General features: G+C 40.0%; 1 long non-coding RNA gene across 3 annotated transcripts; it reads left to right on the forward strand.

The window, feature by feature from the left end:
* The first annotated feature begins 498 nt into the window (after nucleotides 1-498).
* Nucleotides 499-2,799, forward strand: LOC121910334. Of its 3 annotated transcripts, XR_006099661.1 has the most exons (4): nucleotides 499-1,213; nucleotides 1,364-1,406; nucleotides 1,839-1,904; nucleotides 2,009-2,799. It is a non-coding gene; the product is annotated as an uncharacterized LOC121910334 (long non-coding RNA). The 3 variants fall into 3 exon arrangements; XR_006099659.1 differs by lacking the exon at nucleotides 1,364-1,406 and having other exon boundaries at nucleotides 507-1,213; XR_006099660.1 differs by lacking the exon at nucleotides 499-1,213 and having other exon boundaries at nucleotides 1,220-1,406.
* The last annotated feature ends 8,214 nt before the right edge of the window (nucleotides 2,800-11,013 follow it).

The raw sequence follows: 11,013 nt of genomic DNA on the forward strand, positions 1-11,013 counted from the left end.
TTTCAAGCTCCTTCATGTTGAATGGATACAAGCTACATCTGAGGTATCTCAGTCATGAAATACTTCAACGCCTCCCTGTGAAGGAATTCTAAGCACCTCTAACCAGGACCAGAGCCTGTGGCAGACCCACTGGAGGGATTACTTACAGTATCCCATCTAGTCTGGCTATGTTAGCCTGGGGTTTACTGGTTTGATGCAGATAGAGGGAGCCAGGGACTGAAGAAAACGACCCTGTAATTAATGGAGGAACGCTTTAGCACACAAGCTATTGTCCAGGATATAATGTGGAAGAAAAGTTAAGTATGAACATCCGACTTGCAAAGAATGTTAACTACTGTAGGCTCTGTAAACAATTACAATATGGCTGTTTCATATCACTTATTTAATAATTCAAAGATCATTTATTACTTTAATCTTACTTTTCTTACTCTGTTTTTTTCATACTGAGCTTTAGGTGTCTACACCAGAGGTAAATTAATAATTAATGAAAATAATAACAACATTAAAATTCCTGCAAGTTTTAATATCACTTAATGATAATCCAAAGATTATTTCTTTCACTCACTCTGCTGCAGTTTGATGTGTTTTGTAAGGTATAGGTGGCTGTGTAATAATAGTGATTATTTATCTTACTCACTCTTGTATTTTGATTCTTTTTTTCAGAAGACCCAGTGAGTTCAACAGTCAAGAGGATGAGGAGGACCGTCCCAACCCGACCTGCACAGAGGAAGTTGTCACTATTTGCTTCTTCTGTGCTGGTGGGTTTGGGAAGCTCCTCACACACACACAGATGTTTTTCTCCAGCTGTGGATGGTCACACCAGAAGAAGCTAAGTTCAAACTTAATGACAACATTAACAAACATGTTCTGCACGTTTTAATTTGACTTATTTAACAGTTCAAGGATTATTTATCTCACTTAATCTGTTGTACTGTTGTACTTTTCTCTAGTTGTAGATGATTATACCAGCTAAGTGAAAAACCTTTCACTTATTTATAAAGTCAGGGATTATTTATCTTACTCACTCTTGTATTTTGATTCTTTTTCAGAAGAAGAAGAGTTCAACAGTCAAGAGGATGAGGAGGACCGTCCCATCCCAACCTGCACAGAGGAAGTTGTCACTATTTGCTTCTTCTGTGCTGGTGGGTTTGGGAAGCTCCTCACACACACACAGATGTTTTTCTCCAGCTGTGGATGGTCACACCAGACGAAGGTGAGTTAAAACTGAACATCAACATTAACAAAAGTCTCCTGCATGTTTTAAATTCACTTATTTAAAAATTCAGTGAGTATTTATCTTACTCACTCTTGTGTTTTTATTTTTTTTCCGAAATCCCTGTGAGTTACAATAATGCCCCAACAGTCAAGAGGTTGAGAACCATCCCGATCATACCTGCACAGACAAGGTTTGGGAAACTCCTCGCACACACACACACACACACACACACACACACACGGGTATTTTTGTGTATGTATGGATGTCACACCAGACAAAAGTAAGTTAAAACTTAACAAAAGTCTCCTGCAAGGCTTAATACTACTTACCAGTAATCCAAAGATTATTATTTTACTCACTCCGTTGCACTTTCATGATTTTTAGTAAAAATCATCAAGTCAACAAATTGGTGAGTGGTATCTTGTATGTTAAAAATATTTATGTGGCAGCAGCTGCTTATGTGTGTGATCAGGAGAAGGAGAAGTTTTTCATACTCTGTTCTTCATTCTTCGTACTCCGGAGGCTTGTCTTAATCGCTGGATTGCACCTCTGACAGAGCAGATGGCTCTAACATGTTGGTGTATCAAGTGTTCACCATAGATGATGTTTTTTGTCGTGACAGGTGGAGCTGTGGAGGCTGTAGCACTTCCCCCTGATGACCACTGGACAAACTAGAGAGCAGTAGTAAGTAATCCCCTCACTAAAACTAGAGAGGCAGCAACAGTGACATAAAGTGATGATAAATAAAGTTAATTTTATAAATGCTGATGATATTCATTATAATATTATTAGACTCAAATGTCCAGACCTACAAGCAGCTGGGAGCAGACGTCAACCAACCTATCATCCCATGAAGACCCAGAACCACAGCAGACCTCTGAACCAGTCCCAGCACCCTGCTTCCCAAACACCACACCAAACACTATCTGAAGACCCAGTGAGTACAAGTACGACCAACCCTCCCCTCCCCCACCCTCATCCTCCTCCCTCCTCCCTCTCCCCCACCCTCCTTCCTCCTCCCTCTCCCCTCCACTGCCTCCAGCTGCCTCCTCATCAGCCAAGAGGATGAGGAGGACCATCCCGATTCCACCTGCACAGAGGAAGCTGTCACCATTTGCCTCTTCTGTGCTGATGGGTCTAGGAAGCTCCTCACACACACACACACACACACACACACACACACACACACACACACACAGTATTTTTAGGGCCTTGGCTTTGTCACATTAAATACAGCATGTTACTGTAATACAATGCAATACATTTAAGACAAACTTTCTAAATATTTCTTTATAATATCCAAAAATATGGTCATATTTAAACTTTTAACTGTGATTTTGATACTTTAGTAAATATAAAGTATGTATAATGTTTAATACACAGCACAAATATTACATGTTGATATTAAAAAATGCTGTAATACTGATCAGGATATGAACTTTGTCCATATCACCACACATAATTTAAGTGTTTATTAGTGATAATAGATCATACATTCATTCCTATTGTTCATATGTGTCACAATGTTTTACAGTTTGACTGGTTTGTTGTTGAATTCAATAAAATCATCACATGTGAAATGATACTGTGTTCTGTGAGGTTCTTTACCCTCAGTGATGTTAAAGTTACATAAAGCCTCTCAAATACTGAATCAGCTGCAGGTGTCATAATATTTGTTGGAGTCTGTTTCAACCAGCAGCTTTACTGAGATGTTATGATAAGTGTCACAGAGAACAATAGATATATGAATCTCTTGGTGCATCATTGCTGATCAGCCCAGAGAAGCTTTCATCTACAATAAACAATAGACACATTCTCTTTTTCTCCATTAGTCAACTGGCAAATATTTGATTATGTTTTAAAATGACTATAAATGAACATTTATACATTTATATGATCAAACAGAGAAAAAATGTATCTACATATTTGTTTTTGGCTAGTTTTCTGGAAATATTTGACAAAAAGTTGATATTAAGGTTCAGAACACCCCATCAATCTTTTTTATTGAGGCTTCAGATCTCTCTCACTTAAACTTGGACAGCGTAACCGAAGAATTTAGGAGGACCCTAGTGTTAAAAAAGACAGTGAATATGGCCCTCTTTCAATTACTCACTGCAGCAATACTGCATGAATGACACGAGATGGCGCTAGACACCAGTACATCAAACTCAACATTGCTCAGAAAAATCACTTCCATGATTATGTGTCAAATAGCGCCTCCAGCATCCCCAAATATCCTTCAAGCTCACAGTGGACGTGAACGGATGAACCTGCTAGAGGGCCCTGGGTCATTTAGCTGTGGACTCCCTGTTTGTGGTAATTTGGTTGTATTCAGGAATATGCACCACATAGGCTTACATTTCCACAAGTAGAAAAGACAACTAATAATGCAACCTACCAACTTTGAGGCCCTTGACAGTTTAGCTGATAATGTGCTTTAGTGGTGTAAAACTGACACACAATGAACATGAGGACTCAGGGACCACTGGGGGTCTGGAGCACATGGGCCTGCTTTGCCTGGTGGTTAGTCCAGCTCTGACTGTGGATGCTGAGTTTCAAAAGTGACCTGGGAGAATATTTTGGGATTTGGGGAGAAGAAAGTAGACACTCTATAACTACGTAAAACTATCCACCACACAAGCTTGGTAGTGAGTAGTAATAGTAATATGTGTGTAACTCACAGTTTATGTCCACCAGTTTATCAGCACAGTTCAGGTTTAGCTGCAGATTGTATTATAAAACAACATTAAGAAACATGTATTATTTACATTATTTTTTTACTTTCTTTGTCTTCCCAGCATTGTTGTCAGTTTTTTGGTGGTCAGGCATAGCTGAATCATGAGGGAAATGCTGGGACGATACATTGCAAGTGTGTGTGCAGAGAGTGGTGTGCCATGATTGAGAGTGATGGTTATCAACCCATCTGTGTAAAACGTTCAGAACTTTGTTGCCTACTTTTTTGCGATTTTAAGAATGTGATTATAATCCTGACACGTAAAAGTCCTATCGCAGATTTTTTCTTCAGTCTGAAATGAAACTAATGCAACTTTTGATAGAAAAAGGTAAATGCATCAACATTTTCAAAGGAAATATTTCTTAAAACTTTTCCACTACGAAGGTTTTCTTTTGTTGCGTTGGACAAGTGAGGTTCTGTTCAATTGTTTCATGTTAATAATATAAATAAATAAATATAAGTTTTGAACTGGATGTGTCCAGTTGTAGTTTCAATGAATGGACTGATACAAGCCTCAGTCCAATTTTGGTTTGCAATGCATGGGACAGTAACTCATTCCCTATCCAGGTATGTTTCTGATCCCTGATTGCCACAAGTTGATGTATGCTTTCTTTTCCCACATAACATTTTAATCTCAGAGGGAGTGACTCTTGCGGAGAAATTCAGTGTACTTTCTCTGTTCTGTTTTGTTTTGTTTTGTTTTTCCTGATTTACTGTGTGTCTGCCATTTCTGTAACCCTATGACCTCCTGGTTCCCCCTCCAGAAAGCTTCGTTCTGATTCATTCTTTGGGAGAGTGCTTTTCTCATTAAATCAAAATATTTGTGTGACATACTGAAGTCAGAAAACTTTATCCCCAAGACACCAAGATAATCAAACCAACTGAATTTAATGTCGGAACTTTGGGGAGTTGAAAGTAATGCTGTCTGGCACCAAAGAAGTCAAGTCAAATTTACTGAGCATTTAAAGCACCAACAAAGCAGGTTCATCATAAAGTGCTTCACAGACTCATCCAAACAATCCATCGCACTGCCATCTGCCTGAAATTAATGTAAGGTTAATGGTGAGTTCAGTATTAATTTCCTGTGTGAAGTCTGTCCCAAGACATTTTCCCACCGGTTAATTTGGGATGTTTTAAAATAAAAAGTACTTTAAATCTTTAAAGCTGCCATACTTTGCTTCCCAACCCATGTCAGTGATGTCTTGTTCAACATACCTATCCATGGTTACATAGTCATGTGGCACAAAAGCAAGTGCAATCAGGCCAGAATGGTTTCCAAAAAGCATTCATGCTTATGACCACAATCTGGTATGAGACTTGTCCTACGCTCTTAAAGAGACATTAGACTACCAAGTATGTTTTCAAGGGCATCCATGCAAATGTATTTGTGAAGCTCTAATGACACCAGTTGGTCTCAACATGCTTCACAGAACAACAAATGACTTGAGTAGGCGTCCACAGCCTGTTCAGATCACTGTTGTTGATTCATGAGGAGGACACAGGAAGCTGCTTCCTTCCACCTGCAGGACACTCATGTAACTTTGCAGCTATACTGGTTTTGACCTCTTCCCAAAGTGGACTTATCTCAAACAACTCAGATGTGATCTTAGGTTGTATGAGTGAAAACACATCTCTACCTCACTCTGAACCCCATCCTCCTATGATCTTAAAGAAAAATTAAAAATCAAGTGTCGAGCATTTCAGTGTATCTCAGATGTTTGCTTTTTGTGTTTGTTTTTTCATGTGTTACCATCTTTAAAGCCTTCTTGAGATAGAAACATGTAGCTAAAACTACACATGCAATGTTCAGAGGAGCTGTGGATTACAAAAAAGTCATAACCTTGACTGAAAAAAAGGAGCTGGCAGAGGTCACAATGAGGCAACAAGGATTCAGCTTTTGGCAAACATGTTAAACAGTCTGACTGATTTGTTGTCTTAACATCTTCTCCCTTTCAGCCTGTAGCATTCCCGTTGTGGTCACGTGCATTTCACTAGGCTGCTTGTGACTGTGGGACTGACATAAACATATATTGATGTTTATTGTTTGTTGCGTTTGTTACTGTAAATCGCACTAATTGGAAGATACCATAGCAGCATTTAAGTGTGTTTGTGCCTTATACAGAATGTGGTACAGTTGGGAAACAAATGCAAAATCTGTTCAAGAAGTCCTGATTGCACAAAGAAAGTTAGAGAAAACACTATATCTCAAAGACAAGCTCTTTAGTTGTGATCTTTCTGATACTCAGAATACAAGTTATTTTAGGCTCTGCTGTAGCAAATGACACATGAATGTTGTTTGGTGAATCACATTTCACTGTCTACCCTTGTCATATTTAAGCACTAGTTATTTTAATAGCTGACCTGCTGTTAAACTTGTTCTTACTTCTTTTTTTATGAATAAATTTGTTAGTCGGCAGAAAATAAAAAGCAGTCTGCAGCAAACAGTTTTGAAAGGGCGTTCATTCATGCATTATTGATAAATAAGCAAGGGGGAGTGAGAAATATAGAGGGCAAGAAAGAAAGAATAAAGGGGGACACAATTCCCCAAAGCTGGAGTTTTTTTTTTTTTTTTTGTTAATATGCTTTTCACAGTCCCGCTGTGCCCTTGTTACATCAGTACTGAAAGGAAACATAGTCATGTTCAGCTGTGAAGAGAAGTAACAGCCTCAGCTCTGACTTGCTCAAACTGGTCAGTTAAATAAGTCAAAGTTGGTTTGTTAAACAGTTAAAAAACGCAGCGTACAGATATGGAGACAGAACAAGATTAGTTGCTGACTTTAAAGTGCAAAGTACAGCAGTGCAAAAAGCAACCAGAACTGTACATCCTATCAATAATAATAGGATTTCTTAAAATCCTTATCTCAATCAGTCTTTTATGCAGACGTAGTTAATAATCAGACCTCTGATTAGATATGAGCTAAGTTTCTTCAGTTTAATGAACTGTAGTGAACATGGTTATGTACTTTAACAATAATTCAGCTGGTGGAGAATTATTTATTGGCCGGTGTGAACCTCAGACATTCAAACAGTCATGATAACCATCTATCAAACAGTGGACTGCTGAATAGAGCAATGTGTCACTCTGTCTGTTTGAGAAAACTTTAACAGTATCATCACCTGCTGTCAGGGGCCAAATACTCCAATACTTGTGCTGTTTTTTTAGAATTGCATAATAACAACCAATAGATTTTTAATAGAAACAGACTGCTAATTAACTGGTTCCAGTCTAGTGCGGATGTACTTGTGTATTTCCTATAGTGCTCTCTACATCCTGTCTCCTTTCATTGTGAAGACTGTCCACTCTGCTTGGATAAACATTTACTGTTTGATGGCAAATCTGATAAGAACCCTGAATTTATATAGCTTTACTCCTGAATGCTCCAGGCCATAATCCCAGCCAACATGCTTCTCAATATCGTATTTAACCCAATGAAAGGCAGCATGCTCTTCATATTAATCATCATGTTTTGGGATTTCAGAAAACAAAGGGCAAATGATAGAGGAGGAAATATTTTGATAAGGTGTTTGAGGTGCAACATGCCACTATATGTCTTACTGGAAAATGTAAGAGCAGAAGGAAGGGGAGCTGTCCCCAGTGAACATTTGTTCCAAGGTGAAAGCGGCCGTTGAGTCACCTTGCTGTGTGCTTTCTTCCTTAGTCAACATCCTCTGACCAGGCAGCACAGTCCTCAATTCAAAGCAGACTCATTGTGTTGCAACTAATGACATATTGGCAGCAACTCCTGATTACTGTAACACCAGTGATTAATGCAATAAAAAGCATAATAAAACCTAATGATAGAATAAAGTTCTCATTATGCTGTAACATATTGAGTGTGTAAATGTGTTGCAAAAATACATTAAGACTGCAGGAAGCACTTGGAATTCAGTCAAGTTAGGTGTGATAGTCTTTCATCTCACCTTCTAGCAGCTGAAACTCAAAGGTTTTTGTGGTGAGTTTTGATAGGAACCTGCAGAAGAGATGAATTTAGCGTCTTATAATATTACACATTTAAGTTGTAGTGTAGTAGTGTCATTTTCAGCATGAATAAGAAATTGCTAGATGCTGCTTTGGCACATGATAGATCATTTCATTGTGTATTTTTAAAAATTACACTATGCACTGTTGTCTCTTTCCATAGATATGAGTGTGGGGCAGAGGGAGGAAGCCCAAATAAGGGTGTAGCTGCACTGAGGGTCCAGGGACGTTCAGTCAGATAGCAGTAGTGGCAGATTGGCTGTGTGGGCGCACGCATGACAGAGTAGGAAATCATATCTTGAATCCCGCTGCGCCTCCCTCTGTGCCAAGGATTTACACTGCCAAAGCCCCGGCTGTGATCAGGAGCCTGCAGAACCTCCACCACCTCAGCACAGATCTGCTCCCTCCTCCACGTTTTATTAACGGCCACTTTCCTGCAGTAATGTTGAGTTTGAGGAGGTGAGACGCTGGCTATTTCTGTAGGGTTATTACACAGCTCGGCCCTCAAGGAGCAAAACAGGTTTCCAGCTTGATGAGAGTTGCAATCTGTCGTAGAGTGTAAGATCTGGCAGTAAAATCAGAACCCAGGATTTATATGCTGTAATTGCTCTATTGTGAATGACTAAAAATAAAATCCCTCCCTTCCCTGCACATGACATAACAGCAGACTGGTGCAGGCTGTTCCCAGTGGACACAGTAACACAGATGTATGATAGCAGGGTTTGACACCGTAGCGTTGTGTGAGATGTGTGAGCCGCAGCTGCACAGGCACAGAGACCCGCTCGATCGATTTTAATTCCAATTCGCCATCTTCTCCCTGTCCAAACAGGGTGAGGAAGATATACTGCATGATGGCATGATGGCCCTGAAACAGCTTCATTTTTACAAGAGAGCAGTTATGGATGACAGCTTTTTCAATGTCTCAGCGTAACTCCAGGCAAAGTGCATCAATATCCTATTCTCTCGCAATCTTGTTTTCACAGCTACCTGTATAGGTGAGGAACAAAGCCAGCTAAAGATTAACTGTTTCACTGCAACATGTTAATGGCCATCACAGGTCATGCAACCAGGGCTGTGGAAGGAAATATCTGTCATGGGAGCAGGGCAGAGCAAAGGTCAGCGACCTTTCCTGTGGATTTGGATGCGTCATCGTTTTTAGTGACAGGAAGCAGGTGTACTACTATTCGCTGCTCACATTTTTGTTCTGCATTTGGTTGATTAATAATTCATCAAATGACTACATGAGGAATTGTTTGTTTTTATAAACAATGCATCATATATATTTTAAAGAAGTGTAAGAATGCTACCATGCTGGTGATTACATGAGCAGAACTGTTTTGTTCTCAAATGTAACACACTGCTTGAAATGGATTCAGTTTTTTCTTCTCTCATGAGCGGAGCTACTGGAAACATGGTTTGTTTTGTGGCAATAATGGTGGTTTTGGCAGAAAAACATAAACCAAGCCTCAGTTTTTACATTCAGACACCCTGAGGCTAGAACGACCCCATCTTCGTCCTTGCTGCGCCAGAGTGACAATGGTGCATGAGAGAGAGGGAGATTGAAGCCAGAGGGAAAAGAGGGAGAGAAGGGGAGAAAGAGCGAGAGAAAAGACAGGAAACAGGCATTCCTCGTGTCTTCTCCCAACTGTTCTCATGTGGAAATCTGAGTGTTGAATAATTCATTGCCCGTGGGAGGTGAAAAATGAATATGTGCAAATGATTAAAGGATGAATGCTGATGAGGTTGATGAGCGGGAGAGAGAGGAGGGCTTCCCCCGCTGAGTGATTTCTCACCTGCTCCACCAACAGAAAAAAAAAAGAAGGAACAAATGAAAAATTCTCCAGCAGAGGAGCTAAAATTGCACACATGCATTTTCATTGAGTTCAAAGTGTTCAACCTGCGCTGTGAGATGGAAGCTGCTGCTGGCAAACACAACATACTGAATATCCACGTGCTCTCTGAATGCCACAAAACTGTGTAAATGGAGTGAAAAGGAGAATCCATGTTTAAAGATGGTGAATAATACATCACTGCGGCATCACGCAGAGCTGTGTCTGCATGCTGGGGTTTCCTATACAGGGGAGGGTGGGGAGAGGGTTTATCTCCCTCTCTCACACTCTGTCAAAATGTGTGTGTGTGCGCATGTAAATGAGTTATGTGTGTGCATGCAGGTGCACGCATGTCTGTGCTGACACATCTGAGCCCATGCATGCATGTGTGGTTGTTTTTGCATAACATGGGTCATTGGGCTTCCAGTGTTAAAAGTAACTCCACGCATCTGCCCACGCAACACCCGCTGCTACGCACAACTATTCTAAATATACACCTCACATGTATGTGAAGAAGCAACATACCCGCAGGCAAGACAAAGGAGCAAGCTGCAGTTTTATTTATTAAAGGGGGGATGTGCATGTGTGGTGGAAGCTATAAGCTGGCAGTTTCATTGAAGCTGTCGCAAAACACCAGGGAGCAGCTCAGCATGTGAGGAGCAGAGGCTGGTGTGTGAAGACTTTCTTTTGCTGCATGTGAATGTGTACAACAGTGTGTGTTGTGACAAAACAGACGGTGTGTGGCGATATAGTGAATTAATCTGCGCTTATATAACGCAGCGCTGAGGGTTTCCCTTTTTGATGACTTACACCGAGCAGCTGGGTTTCCATTCAGCGGGTGTTGCAGGAATTATTCAAACTGACAACACATATAATGAAGAAATACGTAGGTGTAAATGCTTCCACACCTGCATTAAAGGTCATCATATTGTGTGGAAATAACTGCAGTTTGCGTAAAAGGGTTTACTGAATAAAATGAAGACTCACCATACTGGACTCTGTGTGGCCCAAAACACCACCTCCTCTAATCTAATTAAAGAAAAGTAGAGGCTGTATGGTTCAAATGCTGATTGGGAAGTTTTTAGTAATTTGCTTTTTGTTTTTTGAGAGCTGGAGTTGGAATAATTCCCCCAACAACTTGTTTAAAGGAGTGGGGTTTAGAAAATTCTGTAATTTAGAATTAAATTCCTAAAACAAATTAGAATACTTAAGTACAGTACAGTTAAATCCATCCATTAAATTATAACAAATTAAA

Source organism: Thunnus maccoyii, chromosome 13 (assembly GCF_910596095.1).
Source record: "Thunnus maccoyii chromosome 13, fThuMac1.1, whole genome shotgun sequence".
Taxonomy (NCBI): domain Eukaryota; kingdom Metazoa; phylum Chordata; class Actinopteri; order Scombriformes; family Scombridae; genus Thunnus; species Thunnus maccoyii.